The sequence below is a fragment of the Chiloscyllium plagiosum genome, chromosome 32, assembly GCF_004010195.1.
Source record: "Chiloscyllium plagiosum isolate BGI_BamShark_2017 chromosome 32, ASM401019v2, whole genome shotgun sequence".
Taxonomy (NCBI): Eukaryota; Metazoa; Chordata; class Chondrichthyes; order Orectolobiformes; family Hemiscylliidae; genus Chiloscyllium; species Chiloscyllium plagiosum.
Window position 1 is genome coordinate 21800982 of NC_057741.1, and position 15253 is coordinate 21816234.

Genomic DNA, 15253 nt, shown 5'->3' on the forward strand with positions numbered 1-15253 from the left:
CCCCTCCTCCTGCTCTCCCCACCAAATCCATCCGATACCCCCCCACTTCCTGCATCTAACCTCTTTAGTCCTGTTAGAATGAGTTTTCTCTGCAAGATCCCCCTCATTCCTCTAAACACTATATAACCCTAAACTACACAATCTCTCCACATACACCAGCCCAGGAATCAATTTGGTAAACCTTCACTGCACTTCCCCTTTAGCAGATATCCTCAGATATTCCAAGTTTGGCCTCATTAATGCCCTATATAATTGCAGCCAGACAACCCTGCACTCGAATTTTCTTGCTACGAAAATAACATCATTCGGCTTCTTTCTTGCCCTTTGCACCTGAACATTTATTTTCAGAGACTGTTAGAGAAGGATGCCCACATCTCATTGAGCATTCTCTCCTCTCAATTTACAGCCATTTAAGTAATAATCTGCCTGCCTACTTTGCATTCAAAGTGGATAACCTCACTTTTGTCTATATTTAATTCATCTACAAGAATTTAATTCATTTACCAGATAATACATGGCTTGGAGAGGGTGGACGCTAGGAAATTGTTTCCGTTAGGCGAGGAGACTAGGACCTGTGGATACAGCCTTAGAATTAGAGGGGGTAAATTCAGAACAGAAATGCGGAGACATTTCTTCAGCCAGAGAGAATGGTGGGCCTGTGGAATTCATTCAGTGCAGTGGAGGCTGGGATGCTAAATGTCTTCAAGGCAGAAATTGATAAATTCTTGATGTCACAAGGAATTAAGGGCTATGGAGAGATTGCGGGTAAGTGGAGTTGAAATGCCCATCAGCCATGATTGAATGGCGGAGTGGACTCGATGGGCCAAATGGCCTTACTTCCGCTCCTATGTCTTATGGTCTTATGGTCTACTCATGACATAATTGAATCAGTCAACAATTTCCAAGGATATGATTTTGAAGTGAAATATAAACTAAGCACCTGGATGATTATATCTGACATGTTGAGCAGATTACCCAAAGGTGAACATGCTTGGCTTGATCTATACATTGACAATATGGACTATAAAGTCAAAGATGCACTCAAGCTTGAACTGATATGCTTTAGTCAGATCCAGTGTGAACAGTCACAAGTGATCATTATCCAGGAGTAGCCTAATTGCATTAAAAGGTCCCGGTGAAGATTTGTTTATTGTAGCCAAACAGGGATGAACTTGGTCATTTTCAAGGACAAACAAGTCCTACTAAAAACATTACATCAAGATGTTGCGTTCATTTTGTGTCAAGAATTCAAGACAACTAGCAAGAATACAAGACAGCTGTGAATTTGTGTTCTAGCCAGAGATGAATCAATGTATTCAATAGCTCACAAATGCATGTGTGGCATGTATCAAGCTCAACAGCAGAAAGCCTTTACATTCACACGTATTTCATTCACTCCCTGAATGGAAGCAGCAACACACCTATTCACTGTGGAGAAGCAAGATTACATCTTCTCACGGATTACTTCTCTAAATTTCCCTTTGTTCAACAACTTCTCCAAATTTTCCTTTATTCACAGCTCGCATGGAAGTGGCTGACCCCATGAGTGCTAATTTCAGTTTATTTGATACCCTCGGAATGGATAGTGAATGTAACAAACCATTTCAAGAACTGTGTACTAAGTAGACAGCATCAAATATCAGATCATCACCCCACCATCCGTGCACAAATCATTCAGCAGAATGATCAATACAGATTATTGAATCAATTATGATTAATTGTTAAGCAGCAAAGCAAGCTTTTGCAACGAATTGCTGCATTTTTGCTCAAATTGTGATGAAGAAGGAATTTACAACCCTAACACAACATACACTCACAAAGCGAGTTTTGAGAAGATATGTGAAAAAAAACTAGCCACCAGGGTATATGAACACCAACTAGCCACAAAAAGACATGACCCTCTCTCACTAGTACCCTCACATATGGATGAGGAAGGACACCAATTCGACTGGGACAACACATCCATCCTAGGACAAGCCAAACAAAGACACGCACGAGAATTCCACGCACGAGAAACATGGCATTTCAACCGGAACTCTATCAACAAACACATTGAGTTAGACCCCCATCTACCACCCCTAAGAAAAGGAACAGAAAGTGACTTCACCATAGGAAATAACATCACCACAGGAAATGACATCACCAACCCAAAGAAACCCAAACATATAAATGGAAAGCAGTAATTTTCACCATTGCTTCGTCTGAGGCCCACTGAAGATGTTTCCTAGTAGGGTAACGAAACATCTGGAAATGAATTTTGCAGCTCAGCGAGCAAACCTACATCCAAATACACTCACAAAGCAAGTATAAATAACTGTGTCCAGTTATCTAACCATTCAGAGACACGTGACATTCTTCTACAGAGACACAGGAGAATGAAAGAGATATATGCCCAGGGAGCAGGTAGAGACAACTTTGCATTTAGCAAAGGGTATGATTCAGAAATCAAAAGACAAATGCTTGGATTTCCCCAAAATTTCTAAAATATACAACCAGTCCAGATTGCATGATTTCATTACTGACCATGGTGCCACATTGCAAAGGAACTGAAGGCAGCTCAGACCAATGTATGACATATTAATTATATATGAAGAGAGTGAGAATCTGACAATGATAATTGTGTATAAATATTAAGTGAAAGCAACAAACAGCAAGACAACCAAATTTTCATACAAATGCAACAGAGACCATGGGATACCTATTCAGATGGGCATGTGATCACAAGATCAGGATGAAGTATCAAACATCCAAAACATTATATTGAAGCTTGGATTTTTTATTTTGTTAAATCTGTTTTATCCAATTTTTATAATGATCAAATTGACAATGCATGATTATGTATATTTGGTTGGGACTCTATCTTCAGATAAAGGGGTCATTGCATTCGCTCTCACAGTTCACCTCTCTGAGATATGTTCATGATATCATCACTGTATCATAGCAAGAGACCTGAGGATAAAAAGGACCTGGTCTCCATTTTATCCCAGGATCATTTGAAGCATAGCACTATCCTGGAAACAGGCTTCTCTGCTGTTTCCTATTAACTTAATATTATCTGGACATTTTAGATGCCTAAGAATTGTGATATTTGTTCAATGACAATAATCTATAACGAACACCTGTTGAATTCTCCAAAACCACAATATCCACACCTAGTTTCTTATGTTACAGGAGATAGCATAAGCACTGCTGTATCAGATCAGATACCTTGCTGGAAATAGATTCAAATCACCATGGAAGTGTAATTCACAACTATATATCTCATATGAATGAGGACCTGATGACTATTTGTCTTGACGTCTCATTAAGACCATGAATATCATAGTAATAAATGGCTAAATAAAGTAAGAGCCAAAAGTTAAATTGTATTGTTATAAAAGTTGGGATAACATTCCAGCAAAAAAAAATTGAAAAAGATTGCCCAAGTATGGGGGGCTGCAAATGGGATCTGGATCAGTCATTCTGAACCATTTTGTTCAAAGGTTTTCTGCGCTGAAACTAAAACAGCTGGGAATGAATGTTCACTTTCCATCCGGAATGTTATAATAGTTGTGCAGTTGATTGGTGTCATAATATCAGGTGTCATTCTGTGTTGCACTGTACTAGTTATGGTTTGTATATGTTGTACTCTCTAGGTCGATACAGCTCCACAAGTATACAGTGACTGTCCGTGATGACAAATAAAATAGAAGAAACTGGAAATGATGTACAGGTGGGGAACACTTAACAACAAATGACAGAAGAACCAGTCACATGAGGAAAATGAAAGGTAATGGAGACAGAATGCAAGGTGGGAATAATAAAAGGAGGCATAAAGCACAAGAACAACCAAAATGACAGACAGATTAATGAGCAATAAAACCTAGAGCTTACAAAGAAAGTATAATGAGACAGAATCCTAGAGCAGCTGAATGGGGGAGACGGTTGAACGGAAAGAACAGATTGAGAGAGAAAATATGCAAAAATACTCACACATCATCACATTAGGAGAGTCAAACTGGGGAAAACCACAGTAAAAGCAGAAAAGAAACTGTCAGGAACAAACAACTGCTGACAGGAACACAAAGAGATATCTTAATGCACAATGTATAAAGTAAATGCTGCAAAAAAGGTGATTGAATGAAGCTGACAATTATTTCATTGTGGTGTAAAAGAGCAGTACTGTGCTGCCTTGAAGAAACAGCTAGCCTTCCTTTATAAATACAGGACTTCAAGTTGTCCTTGATAGCTATATTAAAGATGACAGAGAATGACTAAAAAGTCCACTGAGGAAGGTTGCATGTGTCAACAATTGCTCAATGGTAGCACAGTCACCTCTGCATCAAGAGACTTGAATACATAGTCTAAATTGCATTTCAGTGCAGTACCGAAGAAGTGCTGCACTATTGGAGATGCCACCTTTCAAATAAGCCATAAAATGAGGTGTCTCTTAGGATTAATCTTAAAGATCCTGCAGCATTGTTTTATGAAGGGCAGGCAGTCTTTCCTGATCCAATGTAACTCTTCTTCAGAGATTGAGTTGTGAAGTAAACTCATATTGGACTCGAAACGTTAGATTTTTTCTCTTCCCACAGATGCTGCCATACCCTGTTAAGTTTCTTTTCCAGTATTTTGTTTTTATTTCAGATTTCCAGCATCTGCAGTACTTTACTTTCATTTGAAAATTTCCTCGTATCCTGACTAACATTTCTACCATCGTTGACATTCAAGACAGATTGTCTAGTCTTTTATTTCATTGCTATTTGTGGAATCTCTCTATGAATATGTTAGGTGCTGTAATTCCTACTCTACAACAATTACTACACTTCAAAAGTACATCATTGATTGTAAAGGCTTTGGGATATTATAAGGTCATAAAAGGCATGATACAAATGGAAGTGTTGCTTTATTTAGCTGAGTCTGGAGGTAATGTTAAGAAATGAAGCAAAGAAAGATCAACAGCTTTGGCTTAGAGAGGGTTCTTCCTTAAAAAGTAGGCATTAGGGTTTCGTGACAAGGTGGAGGTATGTGGGACTTGGCACTTTTTGCAGCGAGATAGTCCTCAGATTAGGTACAGAAGTCTAATAATTTGAAAATATTTGCCAAGATCAGTGCTGGCTGTATAAGTTTACAGTGCTTTGATTTGATTTGTTATTGTCATATGTACAGAGATATAGTGAAAAGTATTGTTTTGCATGCTATACAGGCAAATTATACCTGACATGAGTACATTGGCAATACAACAGAATGCAGAATAGTGTTACGGCAACAGAGATAGTGCAGAGAAAGATCAACTTTGTTTAGCAACACCCACTTATATCTCAACCTGCTGCACTCTTACACTTGATATACATCAAGCATTTTGAACATCTTTCGTCTTTTTCAAACAACAGCAAAGCAGTTCACATTGATGCATGCCTCATCTTACAAATTCCAAGCATACCTTTCAGTGATGACCAAACCACACCTACAGGTTGATGCCCATCATTCTTTTGATTTCTTCACTCAGTAGTGTTGTCAATAAGAAGCTTATTAACTACCAGATATTTTGACTTAATCACCCCTCTGTTTTGTTCTTCACTACTTTTTTAATGGAAAGTGCAGGTGAAAAATTGCTTGAGCTCATGTTCTGCCACACCCACTTCTATCTGCCATAACTTTCTTTGATATATTTTCTATGATGGGTGCAAGGGACAAGTGTTTGTCCCTGGCGTCCAGTGCGAAACCGCAGCAGAGGCAACATTTCAATTTGTATCATGTCTGCACAATAACTCACAGAGGAATGAATTGTAGAATTAAATTTAAACAAAGTATCTCTCAGTTTCACTGACAGCACAGAGACTATATTAGAAGTCCAAAGCTTGCCAAGGCAAAACTCCACCCAGCCCTTTGGACACACCATAACCTACTTTTCTAAAATTAACAAATAAAATGTCATGCAGATTATATCTGTGCTTCCCCAACAAAGACTCCTATGCAACTCTTGGCACAGTGCCACATGGAGGATATAAATCTTAGGAAATTGCAAACACATAATCCATTTTGTTTTACCAAAGGTTAATGGAAGGAAAAATCACAGGTTCTGTAATTACAGTTACCTAAGGAATGATCCATATGAGTGCTAATCCTCACTTGGAGTGCAGATGACAGCTACCTCCTAATTTGCACTCACACCATCAAAGGCTCCTCAAATCATGGAAATAGAAGCAAAACATTCAGTCTATCAAGTCTACGCTGATCCTTCAAAGAGCAGTCCATGCAGACCCCTGTATCCCTGTGACCCTGCATTTCCCACCTAACACATACATTGCTAACCCACCTAACACATACATTGCTGGACACTATAGGCAATTTAGCATGGCCTATCCACCTAAACTGCACATCCTTGCAAGTGTGGGAGGAAACCTATGCAGACAAAGGGAGACTTAGAGCCTGATCGAGGGATTGGACTTAAGACTGGGACAGCCAATTGAGAGCCACCTTCCAAGCCCTTGCCTCTGACACACCCCTCCACCCACCACCGACTCCCCCTGCCCATGATCACCAACCCAAGTTAACTCCACACAGACAGTTGTCCAATGCTAGAATTGAACCAAGGTCCCTGGGACTGTGAGACAGCAGTGCTAACTACTGGACGGCCTAAATCCTACCACGTGTTTGTATAAATAACACTGCAGAATACCAATCTAACCACCAGTCTCCAGTACTTTGTTAAAGGCATTGAATTTCATTTACTGTGAATCAGTTCTCTTTGTAAATCCTGGCGCTCTTCACTATGTTTACAGTTCCTGACAGATTTGAGTTGGTAGTAAATTTAACACAGCACCAGATCATGAATTTATATATTATCAATAACAATGTAGGATTTGGCCACCTTACCTCAAGGATCCCATCACTGTGATTCAATACCTCCAGCTCCCTTTCCTTTAGGCAGGCAAGATTCTATGATACCCAGTAACCTAATTTTAAGAAGGAATTTTTCATACGAGGGGTAATCAAAGGCCTCCTTGGAATGCTGAGCACACCAGGTCATATAGCATCATATGCACTAATCCGTGAAGTTTGTTCTGGCAACCTCGACTCTGCTAAAGCTGTTTTGTTTACCCACTCAGGAAGCTATTTTCATACATATGCTTTTCTATTCTGATTCTGATGACTGATGTCTTGCTAAGCAGCCAGTAATTGCCAGGTAGGATCCCATCAACTATATCTGACTGTTTCTCATTTGTTAAAAGTTTCTGGTATTCATTGATTAAACACAGAATAACTGTAATCTTTTACAAATCTCTTCCTTTACTGCTTTGCGAACCTTGAGGTATAATTAATGGTCGATGGTTTAATGGGCTTTCAGCCTCTGAAACCTAGCTGAAACTTTTATTTCATTAACATCATAATAGCAAGACAGACATTACATATACTGATTGCTGCATATCAGCAATGACCTTCCTACAAGATACCTTTCCAGAAGGAATCAATTTAACAAAGCAACTGCTTCTCACACTCAGAGCTGTTGGCCAGGATCTTCTGCTTCCAGAGATGGTGAGCTTGGAAGCAGGAAGAGCTCTTGAGTATTTAGGATGGTAGCGTATCCAAACCCTTTCTGTCTCCACCAGAATTAAGCTCTGGGTAGTAGTCCATCTTCCTGACACACCAGCAATTGAGGCTTTTAAATTGCCAATAAGATCTACTGGGGTTAACCCAACTGCAAGTGATCCTGTCATAGCATTCACAATACCTTCTACCTAGTGGGCAGCTTGTGACCTGGGGATGGGAGGAAGAGAGTGAAGGGTGGTGTATCCAAGGCAATAAGAGCCTGATGGAGACACTGGACCTAAGACTGGGGCTGCCCATTGAGAGTCACCCTCCACGCCCTTGCTTCTGACCACCCCCCTGACTCCCCCTCCGACGATCACCAGCCCAAGTTAACATGCCTTTGTCCTGGACCCTTTGAGATACTGGCACTCCCCTGGGGGTGGGGCACTATGTTGCTTGCTCAATCTACAGTCTCTTTGGTGGCACTACTGCACGCAATAACTGCCAGCCTATGATCTGCAGCCGTAAGGCACCTTATTCTAGGGGCAGGCCCACAGTAGCCTATTGGTTGACAGTTGTTCAAGGTGTTGAGCCTCCCTGGAAGAGGCAACACATGCCTCCCATTGGCTCTGTATCAGTTGACAAGATATCCAATCACCTCAAGCGATTCTGTGCATTGAGTCATCACAGCAGTTAGAAGGAGAGTTTTCAGCCCAACAATTTCATGCTGAATCTCTGAAGAGAATTTAACACATTCCATTTCTCTGCCTCTATCCCCAAAGCTTTGCAAAGTTATTTCCTTCAAATTCCATCCAATTCCTTTCTGGCATTAATGATTGCCTCCACTTTCACCACCCTCAAATGCACTGCTTCCAAGTCATTACCACTCATTACAGGTCAACCCTCTTCCTTACATCCCTGACTGATTTCTGGATTTATGACCATTTCCTGAAGAAATGGCTTGAAGAAATTTTAAACGTGTAACGCAAGTTAAGAAGAATCTAAAACGTGAGCTGACGAGCACTGCTGATTTAGTTTTGATTGTGTTTTCAGGTTGATTATAAGTAACTAGTAATTTGGCATTTTGCCTGTACAGTTAGTAACTATTCCACAGCCACTCTGCTGGAAGGTTTACAATTTCTTTCTGATTATGAGCAATCTGAAAATAATCTCAAACAAAATCAAGCATTGACCCCCCCACCCACTATCAGTACAAACTATTAGAATTAGATTAGATTTAGAATTAGATTTTATTGTCAAATGTACTCAAGTACAGAAATACGAGGGTACAGTGAAAAGTGTACAATGTCGCCATTCCCAGTGACATCTTAGGTACAAAGGTACCTAGGTACAAAGTAGAAAATTAAAGAAGTAAGTTAAAACTTCATCAGTCTTTCTTATGTGCTTAGCCATGCTGAGCTCACATTCCCTACAAGGGCTGGATCTCCTCCACTTTGGTTCACTTTCTGGGAGACCTCAGGTTACCTGCTTTCATTGCCACCGCAGATGCCGGGAAACCTTCCTCACTACCATGTCAAGCTCACCCTTCCCACATTAGGCTCGATCTCTGACCATCTAAGCCCCTGCTTTGGGCTCCCAGCCACTGCCATGCTCCAAACCGCAATGAGCCGTGATGCCATCACTCACCGAAGTCCCCGCTCTGGGCCCCCAGCCGCTGCCATGCTCCAGACCGCAATGAGCCGTGATGCTGCCGACCGCCAAAGCCTCTGCTCCGAACCGCTGGTCGCTGCCACACTCCAGACCAGACAAAGCCACATTGCTGTCACCACCACTGCATCCAAGACTGAGTTCTCCCCAGATGGTAAATTCAATCTCCACACCGTGCTCGCCGCTGCCGCAGATGCCGGGAGATCTGGGACTCCCTGCTCTCAGCCACCGCCTGGGGCTCAATGCCGCCACAAAGTCTGGGTGACCTCTCTCACTGCCACGTTGGGCTTGCTCACCCCCACATTGGGCTCACTCTCCTCTGCACTGATCTCCTCTACGCTGCACAGACCTGCTCTCCACAGAAGGTAAGTAGATGAAAGTAAGAAAAGAAAACAGTGAAAGAAGAAAAGAAAGATAAAAGTGAATGGAGCAGATGAGCTCTGGGCACGAGCCTTCACACTGTGCTGCTACTCTGCTGCCATCTTGCGACTGACCCATCTCCAACCGTTCCTGCTTCTTCCAAGCCCTTGGACAAGCTGTAGCTTCCCAAAAATGTTGCTGTCTTTCTTAAAAATCACACGACACCAGGTTATAGTCCAACTGGTATATTTGGAAAAACTAGTTTTCAGAGCGCTGATCCTTCATCTGGTAATTAGTGGGACATGATCATAAGACACAGAATTTATAGCAAAAGATCACAGTGTCATGCATGTAACTGATACGATATATTGAACAAACCTAGATTGCTGTTGAGTCTTTCATCTTTTAGAATGGGTTATACAGATTTTAGTTCATTAATTTGTAAATCCCAAAACTTCTTTTAGGTCATATTCTCGAGATAACTTAAGGTTTTATAAGAAAAAGGTTGATATCTCAGCTCAGATAATGCATTAAAGGTGTGAGGTTGGAGTTACTTTTGCTCAAAAAACACACAATGTGCAGGCGGTCAATGCAGGTAATCAATCCATATAACATTTTATAAATTCCTACTTTGGATAACCCAAGATTGGGATACAGGCAGACTCTAACCTCACTTTTTGATGCATTGTCTGAGCTGAAATGTCACCTTTTGTTATAAAACCTTGTTATCTCGAGAAGGTGACTTAAAAGAAGTTTTGGGATTAACATATCAATGAATAAAAACCTGCAACCCATTCTAAAAGATGAAAGAATTAACAACAATCCAGGCTTGTTCAATATATCATCTCAGTTTCATGACACTGTAATCTTTTGCTATAAATTCTGTGTCTTATTATCGTGCTCCACAGCTACCTGATGAAGGAGCAGGTTGCTCCTGAAAGTTAGTACTTCCAAATGAACCTGTTGGACAAGAACCTGGTGTTGTGTGATTTTTAATTTTGTCCACTCCAGTTTAACACCAGCACCTCCACATTGTGGCTATCTTTCTTGGATTTTCATGTTCAAATTCCCTATATCAGAAGTTCTTCTTTGACACAATATAAGAAATAGCTCCTGGACCAAATTTTTTAACTTGTCCTAATTCCTAAACTATCTCCTAATTCTAGTCCCATGTTTTATAAAGCTCCTCAGAAGCATTGTGATAAATGAAGACAAATTGTCACTTTTGTTGCTTCCAAGACCACCAGCAAATTAATTACTGTTTCGCCCCAGAGAAAACCCACATGTCTTTTTGTTTGGGTGCCACCATTTGAAACATCTCAGAATGCACAGGTAAAATCACCACAGACCCAGAGGGCCACTCTCTTCCCAGAGAGAGACGACTGGTAGTGAGTTTACCAAACCTGCAAAGTGGTGAAGACAAGAGATTCTGATGACCTCGACCAGTACAGGAATTGAAGCCATGCTGTTGGCATCATACTGCAACTCAAACCAGCCATCCAGCCAACTGAGCTAACCTACCCTTCAGAATACAGAAGGCTACTAAAAAGAATCCAACCTTAAAAACAACCATTGTCAACGTCAAAATAGTCAAAATGTCCTGCTCAATATAAACCTGCAGCAGCTTCAGAGGAGAAGAGAGCAGACACTCTAATGAATTCTCGTCTACTTTCCAAATTAATATGTGCATGGTTTTGCATTGGTCTCTGTATTGTCATCAAATTGGTCTGCGTGAAGATACAAATAATATCTGCCTTTGCATTTTTGTGAGCGGTGGCCAGAATGGACACTTGTGCCTGATTGAGGTGACTTCTCTTCCCTTTTGATCCGTAGCAATAATGTTTTACAGGTGTGGCTCTGTTGGTCATACTCTCACTGAGCTCTAATTCACAAGATTTTGGCTTTAAGTTTCACTTTGTAAAGTTCAAAGATTAGGTCAGGTGGATTAGCCATTGGAAATACAGGGATACAGGGATCGGGTAGGTGGCTGGATCTGGATGGGATATCATTCAGATTGGCAGATGACTCGATGGGCTGAATGGCCTCATTGTATACCGCATGGATTCTATGATTCTCAAACTTTAACACAAAATTCAAGGCTGCCATTGCAATGCAATCCTGGGGGAGTACTACCCTGTAGGAGATGTTACGTTTTGAATAAGATATTAACTAAGGCCCAATATGAATTCCGAAGAAGGGTTGTTCTGGAATTGAAACTTTAACACTGTTTGTCTCTCTTTACAGATGTGGCCAGACCTGCTGTGTTTCTCCAGCATTTTCTGGGTTTTTTTCAAGGTTCCCATCTACCTGTAAAAGATCCTATGACATTAATTTTGAAACAAAGCAGGAAAGTATTCTGGTGTCTTGATTAGTATTTCTCTTCCAACCAACCTCACAGGAACAGATTTTCTGATTATAACCATATTGCTGTGCACAATGTTTCCTCTGTTACAATGACAGTACTTCAAAAGTACTTCATTGAGAGATCTATACAAATGTATTTTTTTTTCTTTTACAGATTGAGGGTACATAAGGTTACAAGCAGATTGGATATCTGGCCGGAGAACTTGCCTGCTTTGATTTTGTCTCTTCTCCTCCAAATCATTCAGATGAAGAAAAGATGACCAACAGGACATTCACAGGTGTTATGAGGGCTAAGTTCAGTACAGTCAGTTCTCCTACAATGCCATAGTTGCATTCCAGTGAAACCTCACTTAATAGAAAATTACTTAATATAAATAATGGGGCCTATGGGAACAGTGGGGTTAGGGGCAGAACAGCAAGAAATATCACTCACTTTCGTTCAAAAATTAGCCAAAAGTTTTTTAGATTAGATTAGATTAGATTAGATTACAGTGTGGAAACAGGCCCTTCGGCCAACAAGTCCACACCGACCCGCCGAAGCACAACCCACCCATACCCCTACATTTACCCCATACCTAACACTACGGACAATTTAGCCAATTGGCCAATTCACCTGACCTGCACATCTTTGGACTGTGGGAGGAAACCGGAGCACCTGGAGGAAACCCACGCAGACACGGGGAGAACGTGCAAACTCCACACAGTCAGTCTAACACAAAGTATAGCACGGTCTGAATGAAGGTATCAATCATATTTATTATCAAATCAAAGGTAAATTTAACACAGTATATTCAAAAAATATTGTTAATGCAAGGACAGAGGGTCATCATGGTAAGGTCGACTCCCTCATTCCTGTTAAGCTAGCTATATCACATATTCTCGCTTTACGCTCAAAACACTTTATAATATCTAGTTTCTCTTCCAGTATTATAGTCTCTCTTTTGTGTTCACCACCTGTAATTTTGTGACCAGGATGCTTCTTGCTAATATTCTTGTCACTATGCGCCTCCAACATTTCAACAAAAGGGATAATCTAGGAGTGGTGTACCTTTCACAGGAAGCTGCTCTGTCGGTAGCTGACTTCGGCACATGCACAGAATAAAGTGCGCGAACCGATTACCGCTCGAATCGCGCTATTGTGAACAGAAGTAAGCATTCTTGAAAATACTGTTTCTTAATTCCTCAGTGACGTTGTACTGCCAGAATGTGCATTATCAAACAGCAACCTGTACCAGATCTCTGAACTAACAAACATCATTAAGTCAGAATGTTAGGCGGAGGTGAGGACTGCAGATGCTGAAAACCAGAGTCTAGATTAGAGTGGTGCTGGAAAAGCACAGCAGGTCAGGCAGCATCCGAGGAGCAGGAAAATCGACATTGTTAGACCAGCCTTACATTTCATGTTTTTGGAGACTTTAATGGGCCTGTCACAAAAGAGGTATGCCAGGTCTCAACACCACAAGCAACTCCAGATCTCATTATGTTCATTAGGCATTGCCAACCATGAAGTGCATGTTTGCCAGTTTGTATTTGCTATAGGACTCTGAACATTGCAATATATTTTTCAAATATTGCATCCTTTCCATACATTGGGGTATAAAGCAAATTTTAGGGATAATAAGATAATCCTAACTTGCATGACTAAGTGACATTAAACCTCTCTCTTTTTCAGAAACTGACAGGATACTAGAGTTAAAGAACCTATGGTATTGTGGCAAAGTTACTAGACTATGAATCCAGAAACCCAGGCTAATACTCTGGTTACACGTGCTTGAATCCCACCATGGTAAATGGTGAAATTTAGATTCAATAATCAAAAAAAAATAACAGCATGGTGTCTATGAAACTATTGTTAACGGTTGTAAAATTGGATCTGGTTCACTAATGTCCTTTCGGGAAGGATATCTGACATCCTTCCCTGGTCTGACCTACATGTGACTCCAGACCCACAGTGGTGCGCAATTAATGCTGGATTTGCCAGTGATGCCTACATTCCATGAACAAATAAAAAGATAACTTGAAGGAGAAGTACAGGTTGTTCTGGTATAATGCGTGTTTCATCAATCTAAATTGGCTAGAACACGATTGACAAATTGTGGATGATGTTTGGATAACACAAACTTTCTACTGAACGTGTATAGCAATTTTCTACAGCGATCTTCTACAGAGCAATTTTCTATAGCGCGAGGTTACAAAGGTACACAGCTGTCACATTATAGCAGAATGATCTGCACTAACTGAAGACAATAGTCTTACAATTTGTGAGTATAGAGTAGGCAGAGCAGATAAGGCTTTAGAAGCACAAGCTTTCAATGTTTACTTATTATCATAATAGAAAAGCTCACAATAAACTGGATTATCCCATTTTGTCATTCACCTGACCATTTGTACATGATAGAATTGGAACCAGTGGATATTAAAGATAAGATCCAGAGAAAGATATGGTTAATATAGCTTTGTTTTCTGTAGTCATGTCATTTTGTGGAAGCTAGAGTTATGTAAGAATTGTAGTTAATTAAGCCAAGATTTTGCAAATGACCTTCTTGGCTGCTAACAACTTACTTTGTGATGTATGTTTTGATATGCTATACCCTCCACTGGAACATCTGACACACAACAGTCTAGTTCTGCTGGGAAATCATACTGTATGTGCTATCAAAATGACTTCTATTCAGAAATTTGAAACGATAATACATTGCTAGAAGACATATAATAATGTATCAAACTCTATTAAGTATTTAACTGTCATTCAGTTTCAGTCCAATCCACTCTCGCTGTTTTCTCTGTAATTACTCAATAATTTGAATGAGTTGAAATGTCTTAACTTTCAAAAAGAGGCTGCTTTGTCTGTATCCATGTCTCCTTACATCTGTGTCCCATAATAAGCTTGGAGATTAATTTACATCTTCACTCATTATTGTAAAGAAATCTTCAAAGAGTGTTACATCCAAAAATTGCATATTTCACATTGCTTAATTTTTAACTTTAAACCGTACAATACAACATCTACTAAGTATGGGAGAAACAGATGTTAATATGAAACTCAGTTGTAATTTGAACAAGCATGGTGTAATTCTTATACCTTCCTCTGTGCATGTCTCAGACCTTCCTCTGTGCTGGTTGTTGAGAAAGGCTTAACTTGCATTGTCTTCTTCAGCAGTGCATTAGGATTGTATCTGGTGTATATTGATCTGAAAGGGTTAATACTTGAGTGCGTGCAGTAATTACCATAGGACGATATGAAGTAGAAACAGGAGCAGGCCATGTGGACCCTTGAACGTGGTCCACCAATCATTAGGATCATGGCTTATCCTATTCACATCCAATTTCCTGCTCTTTCCCCATAACT

The 15253-nt window shown here is 40.3% G+C and overlaps 1 long non-coding RNA gene across 1 annotated transcript in view; it reads left to right on the forward strand.

The window, feature by feature from the left end:
* LOC122539403 overlaps positions 1-12430 on the forward strand; it is a 42354-nt gene extending 29924 nt beyond the window's left edge. Inside the window, exons 2-3 of the long non-coding RNA XR_006309071.1 lie at positions 3636-3769; positions 12059-12430. This is a non-coding gene — a long non-coding RNA (uncharacterized LOC122539403). The remainder of the gene's footprint in view (positions 1-3635; positions 3770-12058) is intronic.
* The last annotated feature ends 2823 nt before the right edge of the window (positions 12431-15253 follow it).